Source organism: Orbicella faveolata, unplaced genomic scaffold, assembly GCF_042242905.1.
Source record: "Orbicella faveolata isolate gen_17 unplaced genomic scaffold, um_ofav_v1 contig_46, whole genome shotgun sequence".
NCBI classification, from domain to species: Eukaryota; Metazoa; Cnidaria; class Anthozoa; order Scleractinia; family Merulinidae; genus Orbicella; species Orbicella faveolata.
In genome coordinates, this window is record NW_028301576.1 from 28,860,134 (window position 1) to 28,875,707 (window position 15,574).

General features: G+C 39.6%; 1 pseudogene; it reads right to left on the minus strand.

Moving 5' to 3' along the window:
- Positions 1-284: 284 nt before the first annotated feature.
- On the minus strand, positions 285-5,408 carry LOC149099493 (52 kDa repressor of the inhibitor of the protein kinase-like; annotated as a pseudogene).
- Between the last annotated feature and the right edge of the window lie 10,166 nt (positions 5,409-15,574).

Here is a 15,574-nt window from a genome sequence, read left to right on the forward strand (position 1 = left end):
AAATAATGGTTACTATGGGTGTTGCTATGTTGAAATATAACTAGAAGTGTTCAGATTTCTTAATTTAAACGTAAATTCAGGAGTAATTAGAGGAACGTCGTTTCAAAATACGATTTACAAATGGACAGGGATGTTGAATCTTCATGTTCCAAAAAAATGGTTTTTTGGAGAAAAATTTATATCTGAGAGTATAAGACCCCCTTAAGGATGAAGGATATGAAAGTGACACCCTATTCCGAAAAATGACACCCCACCCCATTGAAGACAAAATCAAAAACTAAGAATAACGTAAACGAGTCGACTTTATTTCGTTTCTGTAACATTGGAAATTAGCCGAAGGTTCAGTACCCAATCTAAGGATCACACCGGAAACACAACGCCAATAGGGGCAAAAATGATACCCTAATTAAGGATCGAGAACCTCAAAAACCCTACCCTGTCCCGCGGCGCGGCACATACCTTTAAGCCAATATATGGGAGTTCCCCCCACCCCCTTTCCTGGAAGAAAGAATTATTCTCCTTAGCTGGAGGTTGTAAACGCTGTCAGAAAAGAAATTTCCGGAACTGGGAACAAACGAAATGACAGGACTTCCAAAATAAAAATGGTAACCATTCAATAAATTAAGTCTGGGATGTGATACATGGTTGATATAAAAACGACCTCGCCAGAATTTAGGTCTGTGCGGTTATTCAGTCGCGCGTTACAGTAAACACCCGCATATAAGAACACATGGATTAAGAACATCAGGCTGAAATTTGGCAAATAAAGCACCACTTTTATAAGAACAATATCAGCCTGGAAAAAAAATAATGTTCTTATAAAATGGGAAGGGTGTCAAAATTACACAAATTACCATAAACATACCTGCTGACCAATGGTATTAGCTAAGTTTTGGGCACCTTTGTTCTCTTCAGAATATCTACAGAACTATACATACACCCTTCTTGTTACTGTTTTGTTACATTACTGATTACAGTAGACCTATTTGAACATTAGGTTTTTAATTATTGTTCCATCAATTTATGTAATTGTCCAGAAACATGATTAAAATTTCTAGCAACATTTTTTATGCTGTACAGCACTGAATTTAAAAAAATTTAAGAACATTTAAGAACATCCTGAGGCTGATTTTTCACTAAGCATCCGATAAATAAGAACACAATCAGTCTGACCTCTGAAATTGTGTGTTCTTATATGCGGGTGTTTACTGTATTTGGAAAAGTGTTTCGCCCAAATTTATAGAGTTTTGTATAGAGACGCCCTTCGCTTCGGAGGCGCCCCGAGGCGCACGTAAAGTGAGAGGACGCCGTAAAGTAACAGAAACATCTGTCATTGAGTTTTACCATTGAAACAACAAATTATTACTCTAGAATTTCGACACGTTGAAAGTAATAATTCTTTTATTGCAAAAACTGTTCGGGTACAAAAACTTGAGCGATAAATCCTCTTTTGGCCTATGCGAAAGCCACCTCGGACCGCCATTTTAATGTCACGCATCGCTAAAACTTGGAAATTCAAACGTCCTCTATAACAAAATGAGGGTCTTATATTTGGTGAAACTAAAACTTCAGAAGGTTGGTTATTTTTAATTTTGGAAAATGATGACGTCGTCCCTGTGTGATTAAGAGACTTGCCTCTCTTGTATGATACAATCGGAGGTTTTGTATAGATGTTTTTCAGCAATGGCTGGTTCTGTATGACTACAACCCAGTTATTCATTGAATGTTATTTTTTAGGCCACGTACTGCTGGGTGATATGCTGCTGCTCTGTTACAATGTACGTGAACCCGCAGTCTTAACACACGCGGCAAAGAAAGATGAAAAAAAGAGTTGCGGATGAAAAAAAAAAGTCGCGGGTGAACAAAAGAAGTCGCGTATAAAAAAAGATAGTCGCGGGTGAAAAAAAAAAGTCGCGCATAAAAAAAAAAAGAAGTCGCGAGTAAAACAAAAGTCGCAGATAAAAAAAAAGTCCATGTCCCTTCCAGGCCACCGTAGAAACCGACACAACGTAGGATATTTTTTTTAAAGGCGTACTATATTTCGGCTTGCCAAACCAGCCTTCTTCTGGTGCAATGAGAATTTTACATTGGGACCTGTTTTTATGTAGGATATTTTCGTAAAACCGAAAATACGCAAAAACTAATCGACAGTGTGAATTAAAGATAAGCATATGGTAAAATAAAGTAATGAAGTAACACAATGAAAGGAAACAATTGATATGTTTCTTCGCGGATGTTCAGACCACCGGGATCAATTTTTCTGCCTTTTTGAATTAAAGAAGATTCCCTGGGATATGGAGGGGGATTTGGACAACAATGTAATCGAATCGAGTTTCATGCATTAGACCATTAACGCCATGTTGTTGAATCGTACGTCATTCTATCGGATCATATACTTCGTGTCATTGGTTCGGACTTTATTTTATTGCAACAAATCATTCTGTCAGGAAACCACATTCGTGTCATTGAATCTAACTTCATATCATTGGATCGTAGAGGTTGTGTCCTCGTGTACCGGTCAACGAAAATTGCGTGACCAAGGTCGACTAAAAGATACACCGGTCAACCAAAAGATAACGTGACAACTAGATGGCTTAATTTAATTTCTAAAAAAATAATTTTTTCGGGATACAACCATCGTAGACCATTCGATTTAACTAAACACATCATGGCACTGGATAGAACTTCATGTCATTGGATCAGAAACGTCATTCGATCCGGCCAGCGGCAGTTTGTCTCCCAGAATTATAGTGGAACCTCGATTTAACGAACCTCTATTTAACGAAGTCCTCGATACAACGAATGATATTCTACGCCCCGGCCAAAGTTACGGTAAAACGTATGGAACAGAACCTCGATATAACGAACCTCCAGGGGCGTAGCCAGCCTTTCTGCATAGAGGGGTTCCTAATGTATATTGCTTGCCCGATTGACAATCGAGCGCCGGAGGCGCTCTTTACTACGGGGGTCCGGGGGCATGCTCCCCCGGAAAATATTTGAATTTTGTGTCTTCAGAAATGGCGTTTCCTTGACTCTGAGCGCAAATTTCCTATAATTTCAGCGTCAAACGTAACTAGTATTTCTAAGAGGGAATTGTAAATCTCACTCCCTGAAGAGATGGACCGTAATAGAATTAAAAATGGATAATATAATAGTTGTTTAACATATTACATACTTCATCAAATGCTGTAGACTTGTGATTTACCGTTCACTCAGCTAGGATATCGGAAAGAAGGAGGCGCCGTGAATGCTTCCGAGCAAAAATGTCGATTGTTGCACCAATCTCAATTTGCCTACCATAATGGATTTTCATAATCGCAAGTCCAGGCTCTCGCTCACTAGTCACGGTCACCCTCAGATAAGTTTTCAGTCACCCCAATGTGCTGAACGATCGCTCACATTCTGCAGAGCTAGTTGGCAACGTACATAAGATGCGCAACAACTTATGTACGTTTGGAAAGAATTCATGGTTGCTTTCTTCTAACGCCTGAACTGCACGCTGGGTAGGTCTCGATCCGCGCTTAGCCACTTGCGCCGCCAACGGAAAAGTTCCACATCAAAAACCTGGGGCGATGGTTGGTCATCTGCATTGTACTGCAAAGCGGCTTGTACAGAGTTTCCTTCTCGAGAAATTAGCAAGGCTGGAAGTAGGCACAGGAGGGAAGACATCACAGCATCATTATATGGATCAAAGTATATGTGTCTATCTCAGAAATAAGATGATCCAACAGAGGAATTGTGAGTGCTCTTTTGTAGTAATCTTTCGGTGTTCCTGCTTCGACATTGCTTCGGTGCTGTTGCCGACCAACTACGCGTGGCATAGATGGTTCGATGTTTGCTTTCCTCGCTGTGATGGTAGCCATGCTGTACCAATCCGATCAATATCTCTCGATGTCTCCTCTGATATCTTGTAGCTCACCATTTAAATCTTTGATGTGGCTGTATGCTTCATAGACATCGATGTCTCGCTTTTGCAGCTTGATACTGAGTGGCACCAGTATCGAAAGGCATTTCATCGTTGTAATATGGGTGATGATAAATTCAAAATTGGATACTGCATGCATCAGGCTGTTTGTCTTGCTTTTGCTATCAGTGTCCCAGTTCCAGGCAGTTACCCCGAATTGATTTGCAAACAGCCGCTCATTTGACATAGCTTCTAGTGCTCTTAGTATAGATAGCAAAAGCGCAAAGAAAACTTCATGTGCCTCATGCCTTTCAACCCACCGTGTTCGACACAAGCTGAACAACGTTGTTTTGCTGGCCTCGGGGTTTCTTTCTCAATTACGGCAAGCAAAAACTTGTTACGCTTCGGCAGGAGCCATAATCGGGGACGGAGACCGTAAGTCTTGAGATCCACGCGCACCTATGATATGGGACAATTTTTCTATTTTTAGAACAAATTGCGCCATCCTGACGTCATATATCCGCGCGGATCCACGCACATGTCGGGGGCTCTCGCGTGGATGTTGTCACGTTGCGTGATCAAATGGTGAGAGTTGAGAGACCTTGAGAGATTATCTTGCGTATTTTTCACGGCGATGGCAGGGAATAAGAACCAGGGCGCTTATATGTAGTTTTATGCTCTGAGCTAACGGAAAAGGTGGGTTTTTCAGGGTCGAAAACAAGACTTCAATCTCCCTCTGGGAATGAATAATAAGATCTGGTCGCGCTAGTTGTAAGCTTACGCGTATGTTTTTGCGTTTGTTCTGACTTAAGAATATAGCAAGAAAACTCTCTACTCTGGTATCGAGTTAATTTGTGAGTTTCTCAGACAATGGTTAATCTAACCAAAACCTGTTTTGATGGTTTCTTATTGTTTCTGCTTGTTTGGTGAGTTTGCAAAAGTTTTTGAAAGGAAAGTCCGACGCGTACAATTAGCTCATTTGCATAGTGCAGCTCGTGCACTTTCAAGTCCGAGTCGGTGTTTTCAATTGTCAACAAATCTTGACAAAGATTTCTTTTGTTATCTTTTGTGCTGAGATGCTGCAACAAATTTCACGAACGCAAAAAGTGCTACTAACATCATGTGTGTTTCTTCAACATAAGCATAGTGAAGTTTTACACTGCGAAAATGAAAATAAACAAGGATTTTGATAACTCGATCAACAAAATCGAAATCGTTATTCGAAGTTGATTAAAGAAAGCATCAATGTAACTTTGCTGATTATTTCTGCTTTATTCACATATTTTTAGCTTAGCTTTTAATATGTTCTCAAAATTTATCAATCTTAAACATATTTAAAAACTATAGAGTTATTGTTTGAGTTCGATGTACGTTTTCGCACGAAAGTGCGGCGCAAGTACAATTTGTCATGTTTACTGACTGTACAAAACAAGCATCGGCGGGCGCTCTCATTCATCGACAACAGAGAATTTAGTGGATTTTTACACGAATAAAACTGAGCAGTATCTACAGACGTAAAGTTATTGGGCCTTGATGAAACAGCAAGCGTTGCTTACAATTCAGGCGAAACTCAAACTGACCAAACTAGGAATTATTTTGTTTTACTTTTCAGTCGCGATAGACTGGCAAATTGCTCGCAAGCGTGTGGCAAGAGGAGCTAGGAAACTATGAAGTCCTAAAGCTCTGCTATATCTAAATATATCCAGCTAGTTTTTTGCTGTGTAATGGAAAAGCTGTTAATCCTCAACATATGTGAAATTTAAAGTGGAGTAATGTACAGCTCATGTAAAAGAAGCATCCGTCGGAACACAACTTGGTCAGCGATATATATAAGCTTGAAGCGGAACACCTAAATTCGACACTGTCTTACTTCACTCAAACTGAGGCAGCTTACGACGAAAATACTTAAGAAAAATTCTAACAGACGTAAACGCGTTGACTTGTGGGCCAAAAACATGAAAAATTTCGGGAATTTCGGTCGCCATTTCTCCCGCGCGACATCCGCAAAAATCCTCGCAGCATGTACGCGCGTGTGCCGCAGGCGATGGCGTAATTTGTTCTAAAAATAGAATTATTGTCCCATATCATGGGGACAACCCCAATACCAGAAATGGCGCGCGCTTACGGTCTCCGTCCCCGATTATGGCTCCTGGCTTCGGTGAATACGTAAAAAAATTGCAAACTTCATTGAACGTTCCAAGCATGTTTCTGATAAGGGGTTGATCACAGGAGTGAACGATTGTGAGGTTTAGGCAGTGAGCCCTGCAGTGTGTGTACACAGCCTTTGGACTTTTTTCCCGTATCAGTGCTTGTGTACCGTGCCTAGAGGATGACACATTAGACACTCCATCGCACCCTTGTCCCCGACAGTTTTGTATGTTTAAGTTCCACCGTGGCAGGGTATCCAGTATCGAGCTAGCGATCGCCTTCCCGGTTATCCTCTACAGATTGTTGAATCCTAAAAATTCCTCGTGAATATATCCTTTATTGTCAACAAAACGTATGACAAGTAATAGCCAATTTATGCACCCTTATAATATTGTAACCTGCGATATAGCATGTGATGCCTTTTTAAATTGATTTTCTTTTGTTTTTCTTCAAACACGAAAGTCTCGTCTCGCGGAATTTCGAAAGGGGGGTTCCGATACGTTTTTCCTCTTGAAATAATATTCATTTTCATAACCCAAAAGGGGGGTTCCAGAATCCTCCCCTGGCTACGCCCCTGACCTCGATATAACGAATTCTTCGATATAACGAACATAATCCGGAAGCCCAAACGTAAAATCTACCTCGACATAACGAATTACAATGTCAACACGCGACAGAAGATAAACGCTGAACAGATCAACAGTCAACAAATCCTTGTAATCCTTATGGTAAAGAGACAGCAACCTTTTAGTCAACGGCTTATTATATGTCATAGACATTGGCACTGTAGTATTTCGACATCAATTAACTATGCTCTATCTTCTTTGAAATCCGGAAATGTTGGGTGGTGCAACATTACAACACTAAAGCCCGTTTCCTTGTTCCATAGACAATTTTCTGTATAACCTCTATGTTGCAACATATTTAAATCGCTTCTCTGAAAGTGTCGTTCTTTTGTAAACAAAAGCTGCGCGTCTCCTCCAAAGTGAAAATACAGGCGGCCCAAGCTCTCAATGTTATCCTTATTTTTTTTCCTTTTCATGCGAACGTTCAGGCTAACGTGACATATGGCATGTACTATTACATAACGACCGAATTTGACCACGCGAAACATGACTCACGCCTTGCAGTATATGGAGGTGTTGTGTTACAACGGTTTGAATTTATAAAGGTTTGTATGGGAATGCAACGGCTTTGCTTGAAAAGCCAATTATTCTTATATTTTGTGAATAAAATCTACTTACCCTGTTGCTGTGTTGTATTCTTTGTTGTTTGCCAGCTCCTCGGGCCGATCTAACGCGATTTCGGCGAGTTATCGTTCTGTGGGTTTCCACTACTAAAAGAAAGACAAGGCCGGACACTGATTTCCGGAGTGCCCGCCGCTCGAAGCGAATAAATCCACTGGAAATAACCCTGCCGGCTCAATTCCTCCGTAGAATCGAAGAAGAAATGTTGAAGTTCCATGTCAGTTCACTCGCTACGCGATTCCGTCCACAACGCCTTCGCAACGATACATTTATTTCGAGATTGCTTCGCTCGCAAACTCGAAAACAGCCGCGTCACAAAAGTTAGGACACTTTCGCGGTGTTGGGTAACTATAATTAGCCCGACCGGGGGTAGTCAGCAACGATTTGTCAACGGTCAAACCAAAATGCTCCCCGGGTAACCGGGCACTCCCTTTATGGGTTTGACAACTAAAGCACGAGGGTACCCGGTTTGACCGTTGACAAATCCACTGTACATAGTCTCATAGCATATTTTAACTTGGATTTAAATTTTACTATGTAAATAGCTATAGTTTTTTTTTTTTTAGTATTTTCTTCTACTTTAACTCGTTTTTGTTATGTCCCCGTATTAGTAGGGGAGTTTTTCCCCAGCTAGGTGGTTGACGACATTCTTAATAAAGTTTCTATCTAAGAAATTGGGACTTGCCTTTGACTAACCTGACTCCAAATAAATAAAGCAATTAACATGAGTCATTCGAGGAGATTAGTCGCACGATAATGTTTAGAAGGCAATCTGTTGAGCAATGAAGTAATTTATTATTTTATAAGTATAGTTTTCTTTTTTGTTAATTTTGTTAGATTCATACATATAAATATTTATAAGTTATTTATTTTTCTTACTTCTAATTTTTGTTGGAGGACCCTTCGATAAGGCACTCTCAGGTAAAGTAGATTTCCTCAATAAAGGTTTCCACTGCCTTAAAAAGAAAAACTCGAGAATGTGTTGAAGTGTTCATGGGAAACGGGATGTTATTACTACATGATTTTTAATTACATAGTAAATGAGTTGTAGATATAGTTAACGAATTTCCAATGGATTTGTAAACCCTGATGAATTGTTTGCCATGAGTAAAGAATGATAAATATTAAAGAAAGAACACAACGATGTTCAATCAATGCTTGACCAAAATCAGCAGGCCCAGTCGGAGCAACGTCAAAATTCCACAACTATTAAAATTGTCTGAGAAACAATTTGTGATACAAGTGATGTCAGTAAACAAAGTTATGTTGGAGTGCATTCACGAAGAGGAGGCAGCCAAAAGAAACTATAGATAAGCTGATGGGTTGTTACAAAAGGGGAACGTAATTGGAAGCTGTGATGGGAAAGCTTGTCGAAGATTTCAATACTTCTCAAAGAGCACTGAAACAAACTGTAGTCATTTCATGGGCTGAGCGATCTGAAACCAGTGAAGAGTGAGAAAGAAACGCACCAGGCTGACAGACTCAGGAACTCGGAGATTTCCAGCAGTGGCTCTTCTATCCAGGATGGCGTCAGGTACCATTGTCAATTTTTCTAAATCTATTTAGTTATTAGGACTTTCATTCGAGTCACGGGCTAGCAAACGGTCAGAAAACAACATGAGACTCGATTTTGGTAGAGGAGGAATCGGGTGTTCAATTGAGAATACTGGCAGTAAAGTTGAAGAATGTTGCTTTCTATTCTGGTAATGTGGCAAAAGCAATGAAATGATGATCACGGAAGAAAGACGAGATTATCAGATTCAAGCGAGCTCTTTTAGAATTCTAAGCCAGTGGACACCTGCAATAGGCGCTGTAATTGTGAACGTCTTTTCTCAATGTGGATTCTTTGTTCTCATTTTTCGTAAATTGGTACCGTCATTTACGAACGCATACCCTTTGCGAAAGGAAAGAAAGGGCTGTAAAAGAGGACGAAGCTCTACAGCCATAGCATGGAATAAATTACCAATCGGTAAACTTTCTCATAGACAAAAGACTACTCCAAAGTCTACTCGACTGAAAATTCAAAATTTAAAATGCCAAAAGGAAAGGTAAAGAAAGGACAATTTCATCTAAAGTATTAATCCTTTTCCATCCAGCCTCACATATGACGATAAATACCGTCTAGAGGTTATGAGCCTCCAAATGTGTCATTTAAAGAATAGTAACTGTTAAACTCCACCCCTTGGAGTTTAATTTGACTGTTGTTGAAGACAATTTATTGTGATTTTGACTGTGGTTTCCATTTTTTAACTGAAAAGAAAATTACAAAATATCATTCAATTGATTTTCCCAGGCGCCTGGGATCAGCTGATCGAATATGGCAACAAGTTGTGGTGGCAACAAAGAAGAACATTTTCGTCCAGAAAACCCCAAGTTAGAATTGTATACGAGAATGATATGCCTATAACTACTGTTGTTACTGGATCGAAAGATTCTGATAAAGGCTGGACTCAGAGGACGATCAGAGTGACGATTCTAAAGTTTCCAATGGCCTTGAACCACAACAAGCTCCTTAGGATTAACAGAGAAAATGACTGGGAAAAGGACGTCACTTGATCACGAACTTAAAATCCCTTTCAACCATCCTCGTGGACCTAAAGTTCAACTACCAGGCAGTGAATAACCTGTAGATTTATTTACATTATTTTTCAATATGGTGCACCATAATGACGTTGACCTTCATTACAGTTTAATCCAAGCCAAGCGGTCACCTCATCGTCTTTTCCAAAGGGCGACCTACTCTTCAGTGATGTGGTTCAGATCCAAGATGAAACAGAAATGGACTCATTTTATATTTCAGCCTCAAGGCTGTTGACGAAACTTCTTAATTTATCACACGGCAAGATCTTTGGCAAGCGTGCATTTGCCATTTAACCTTTAAACGATACTTCAGAGTACAACACTTATAACTTTGTTTTCAAAGATTGTCTCTTTCACTACCGTAAGTACAATTTTCTTCCCCACTTTCTAAGATATTGTAAAGTACTTTTGGTCTACAAAAGGAATCAAGTTGTTAAATTATACAAGTCTAAATTCTGGGCAGAAAACTACTTCCCCTCTGAGTCCTCTGTCTGACAGGATTTTTGCTGATCCTCTGCATAATTCAAATGATGCATGTCACCTTTTACGTGAACTTATGTTCTTCTATTTCAATGCCAAGAACAAGTTCCCTCCCAATTATACTGATCGCAGCAAGGAACCAGGTGTACTTTATCTTCCCATCTTATCACTTTAAGAGAAATTGGAGTTACTAAATTGCATAAGGAGGTAAAAGTGTGAGGTTCCAGCGGAAGAAAGGGATGCTTTTTCTACCAGTTTACCAGGAGATGACAGTCCTCAGACATAGCTTCAAACTTACGCATTTATATTAATTGGGCTTCAGTTAACAGACACTATCAGCCAGTTTAGCCATGTCCCCGTAACTGAGGGTGTCTGGCAAGAAGACTCTTTTAAGAGGTAATTTGATGTCTGTTGTCTCCTGTTAGACAATGTAACATAGACAGCGAGGACAATCGGCCACGTCATTCCTTATCAACCTTGGTTTATGATCGGGAATCAGTACTATGCAAGGGAGCGAGGCAAAACGTGAGTCCATCAAGCAAGTATGCCAAGCATGAGACCTTGTTCACAAAGTGGAACCTCCTTTCCAGACATGACTTCCATTACAACTCTAATGAAGATCTGATGTCTAGAAAGTTCCTTTTTTTCTTCTAAAACGCAACAATGTGGATGGCAAGATGTTTGTAAAACTTACAAGACCAGATCTAAAAATAAGCTGTTAATAAAGTGAGTCTGTTGATGATACACAGCCATACATTTCAATGTTTTGCAGTCAGCTAAGCAGACTTTGGGTACCTTTAAACTCGCTGCATACCAAACTCTGAGCCTTGTCATAGGAGACGTTCTTGCTATTATTTGATGTTTTGAATATTTAGATGTATTGTCAAGTTTGTAGTCGATGTGATAAAAAGTTGATGAAACTTTAAGTACCAAGATGCCTCTTAGTTACAATGAGGAAGTTACGCATCGGCACAAGAATACTTTAACCAACATCGAAGAAAGCCTTGAAATGCTAGAAGCCATTCCAGAGGATACCAAGTCTTTAGTTTTCACGTTAATGAATCAGTGGCAAACTTGCATAGATACAATTTGGCAGAAGCTGAAAATGTGATATTGTAAATGAGACAAGTAACGAAATAAATAAATTACTGCGAGTATAATAGTATTGTATTTTAATAAAAAAGGTATTGTAAGAATAATAGCTTATTGTGAGTAATGTCACTGAATTTTAAGTAATGTTTGAAACTGTCAATTAATAAGTAATATAAGTAATGTAAATAAGGTTTGGTCCTCGAATAAGAAAAGGAGAGTAAAAAGAAGGTGAAGAGATAATTCCTGTATGGATTAAAACTTTGGAAGAGTACTTTAAGTTGGTTGGATTTGAAAAAAAAGAAGGGAATTGGGAAAAGTTATAAGAAAAAAGAAGGAAAACAGGGGCTAAAAAATGGACAAACTGACGGCAGACCCTTACAAAAGATTTGAAAGAGAAGAGGATGGAGACGAAAAAAGAAGGCAGCTCACTGCAATCCAAATAACTTTTTTCAGTTTTTAGATAATTTTTCATTGTCTGAATTTCGTGTACAATATGCATGTAGCAAACATTGGAGAAATTAAATAGACGACGATAAATGGAAAAGAATCATCGAAAATCTACGTTAGGTGCGGAGTACCACAGGGCTCGGTGTTGGGTCCTACCTTGTTTACGCTTTTTACGAACGATTTACCTTCATTCATTAAATCTGGAGATACTTTTATGTACGCTGATGACACTACGGTTTTCTGTACAGGCTCCTCGCAAGACGTCGCCTGCAATTTACTGAATTGTGCCCTGGAAGAACTTTTCACCTGGTGTGTTAACAACCGCCTTACTCCACATCCTGGCAAGTGCGAGGTAATGTTACTCTCCAAAGCTCGCCTTATTGGTCCGCTGCTTGCCATTTATATTGGCAAGTCCATCATTGAATACAAGGCTACGGCCAGGCTTCTGGGTGTTACCTTGGATCAAAACCTGAGCTGGTTACCTCACCTGAAAGAAGTCATTAAGAACTTTGCAAACAAATTGAGCCTCCTGAAGAAATCCAAGTTTCTACCCAGTCATGTGTGCGAGTCACTTTACGTAAAGGTTATCCAGCCATCCATTACGTACGCGATGCCCGTCTGGGGCGGGGTTAATCAGACAGAGTTATTTAAAACATTGGAAAGACAACATTGCCGTGCTGCTAGAATTATTTTTGGCTTTCCACCGGACACGCCAACAGTTGACGTTTTAGCTACCGTTAAGTGGAACACTTTAACATATATGTATAAACGTTCTTTAATTAAACCTTTTTTCAAGGGTTATCATGGCATGCTCCCTAGCACTTTGGCTGAAGAGTTGATTATCCACGGCGACAGACCTTCTTCACGACTGAAGCATGGGCTGATAGTACCAAGTTTTACCTCCAAATACGTTAAAAACTCCATTTCCTATAGAGGGGCTGTCCTCTGGAACGCTATAGGGCGAACTAATAGATCGATACTAGAGAGCACAGACCTGAAATCTTTTTTGAAGAATGCTGTTAATTGTAACACTTTTAAGGAATTTAATTTTAATGTTTTAGCCCCACAAATAATTAACAAAAGATCGGATTTATTAAAGATTTTATTTATTTTTAACTATTGATCTCATTCGTTGTTATCAAAATTATTTTTTTTATAACAATTACTTAATTCTTGTATTAATTTTTTATTAACTGTATTAATTATTTATCTATTAATTGTAGTTATTTTATGTATCTTATTAGTACACGACCCCACAAGCTGGTTAGCTTTGACGTTTTTTATCGTGTATAAATAAAGTGTTCGTGGCTAGTCTGACGCGGCGTTTCGTCTCGGCCAAGAGACTCTTCAGAGACCTTTAGAATTCAAAGGCAAACTCGTTGAGCATCACGCCCAAAGTCCCGTTCGCAAATTCTTGATGTTGACAGTCTGGCCCTCTATCGCAGAAGGATTCCCAACCGTACGTTCACGAGTTAAATTTATACAAAAGCAAACAATTGTCAAATACTTGTGAAATGTTCGTGGCTAGTCTGACGCGGCGTTTCGTCTCGGCCAAGAGACTCTTCAGAGACCTTTAGAATTCAAAGGCAAACTCGTTGAGCATCACGCCCAAAGTCCCGTTCGCAAATTCTTGATGTTGACAGTCTGGCCCTCTATCGCAGAAGGATTCCCAACCGTACGTTCACGAGTTAAATTTAAATTTGTATAATTTGTATAAATTTAACTCGTGAACGTACGGTTGGGAATCCTTCTGCGATAGAGGGCCAGACTGTCAACATCAAGAATTTGCGAACGGGACTTTGGGCGTGATGCTCAACGAGTTTGCCTTTGAATTCTAAAGGTCTCTGAAGAGTCTCTTGGCCGAGACGAAACGCCGCGTCAGACTAGCCACGAACATTTCACAAGTATTTGACAATTGTTTGCTTTTGTATAAATAAAGGTTGTATATATAAATCTTTTGATTGACAGTAGTTTTATTGAAAGTGTATCCCAAATTGGAAGTGGATCCTTTAAATTGAAAGTGGATCCTAAGAGGTTTTGGTCCTTCCATGCTATTAAGTCAAAAACAAGGAGGCTGCCGGCAGTTGTCACCTATAAAGATAGATCTGCTTCTGAGTCTGTCGACAAGGCTGGTTTGTTTAATGCATTTTTTTAGTACTGTGTACAGTTCAGATAACGTAAATCGTGAAGATCTCAAAGTTGATATTTTGCACCCTGATCTTCTTTCTGAAATTTCCACCACACAGATTGAGGCAGAGAACATCTTACTTAATCTAGACGCTAAGAAGCCAACTGGTGTCGATGGCATCCCAGCAAGAATTCTGAAATCACGTGCCCGGGAGTTATCGATGCCCCTGTCCAAGCTGCTCAACCTGTCGTTTAGTTTGGGTGAAGTTCCCTTAACTTGGAAAAGTGCTAATGTTACACCAGTTTTTAAAGACAATGTCAAGGAGAATGTTGAAAACTATAGATCCATCTCTCTGTTATCTATCTTGGGCAAATGTCAGGAAAGAATTGTCCATCGTGCCATCTACTCTCATGTTTCACCTTTTCTTACTGATTGACAGCATGACTTTGTGAAAGGGCGTTCCTGTATAACTCAGCTAGTCCTCACTCACCATATGTAGAGCAAAGCACTGGATGCTGGCCTTCAGGTACATGCTGTGTTTTTGGACTTTGCTAAGGCGTTCGATCGCGTGAACCATAAGATTTTTCTGCATAAATTGTGTAACTTTGGAATATCAGGGTCGCTGGTTGCCTGGTGTGGTGACTATCTATCGAATCGTAAACAAAGAGTCGTGGTTGATGGAAAATGTTCTAGCTGGCTAAATATTCCATCTGGCGTGCCGCAGGGGTCCATTTTGGGTCCCCTATTTTTTTATTTTTTTCATCAGTGATCTGCCTGAGGTGGTCAGTCAAGAAAGTTCTGTGGCACTATATGCAGATGACTGCAAGATGTTTAGGGTAGTAAACTGTCCAAGTGATCTAACGATGTTTCAAGACGATCTAGATAGTTTATGTACCTGGAGTCAACACAACAGGATGACCTTCAATGTTAAGAAATGCAAGTTGATGGGCATTACCCAGAAGAAACAACCATTGAGATCTAGTTTCACCCTAAATTAATCGCTCATAGAGGAAGTTTATGAGTTCCGCGACCTTGGTTTGCTTACTAACCATCATCTCTCTTGGAACTCTCATGTAAATGCCATTAGAAATAAAGCTGATAGAGTTTTAGGCCTGCTTAGAAGAACTTGTAGAGGTTAGAAGGACATCGAAACCCTGAAGGTGCTGTATTACACGTTGGTGAGATCACAAGTAGAATATCGATCAGTTGTGTGGTCGCCACACACCACAAGAAACATTGACAAGCTTGAGCGCATACAGCGGAGGGGAACAAAATTTATTATCGGAAAACGGAATTTTACCTATGACGAGCGCCTGAAATGTCTTAATCTGCTTTCGCTTGAAAAGAGGCGCTATCTTTTTATGTCACATTTTTTGTAAAAGGCTTTGAATGGATACTTGAATGTGGATGTATTTCCGTTTCTGAACTTTTACTCTCAAGATGATGGGCATAGGTTTAGACATGTTGATGACTACTCCTTGAAGACAAATTTTTCTAGAACGACTACTTTTAAAAACTCTTATTTTAATAGAGTTGTGGAGATGTGGA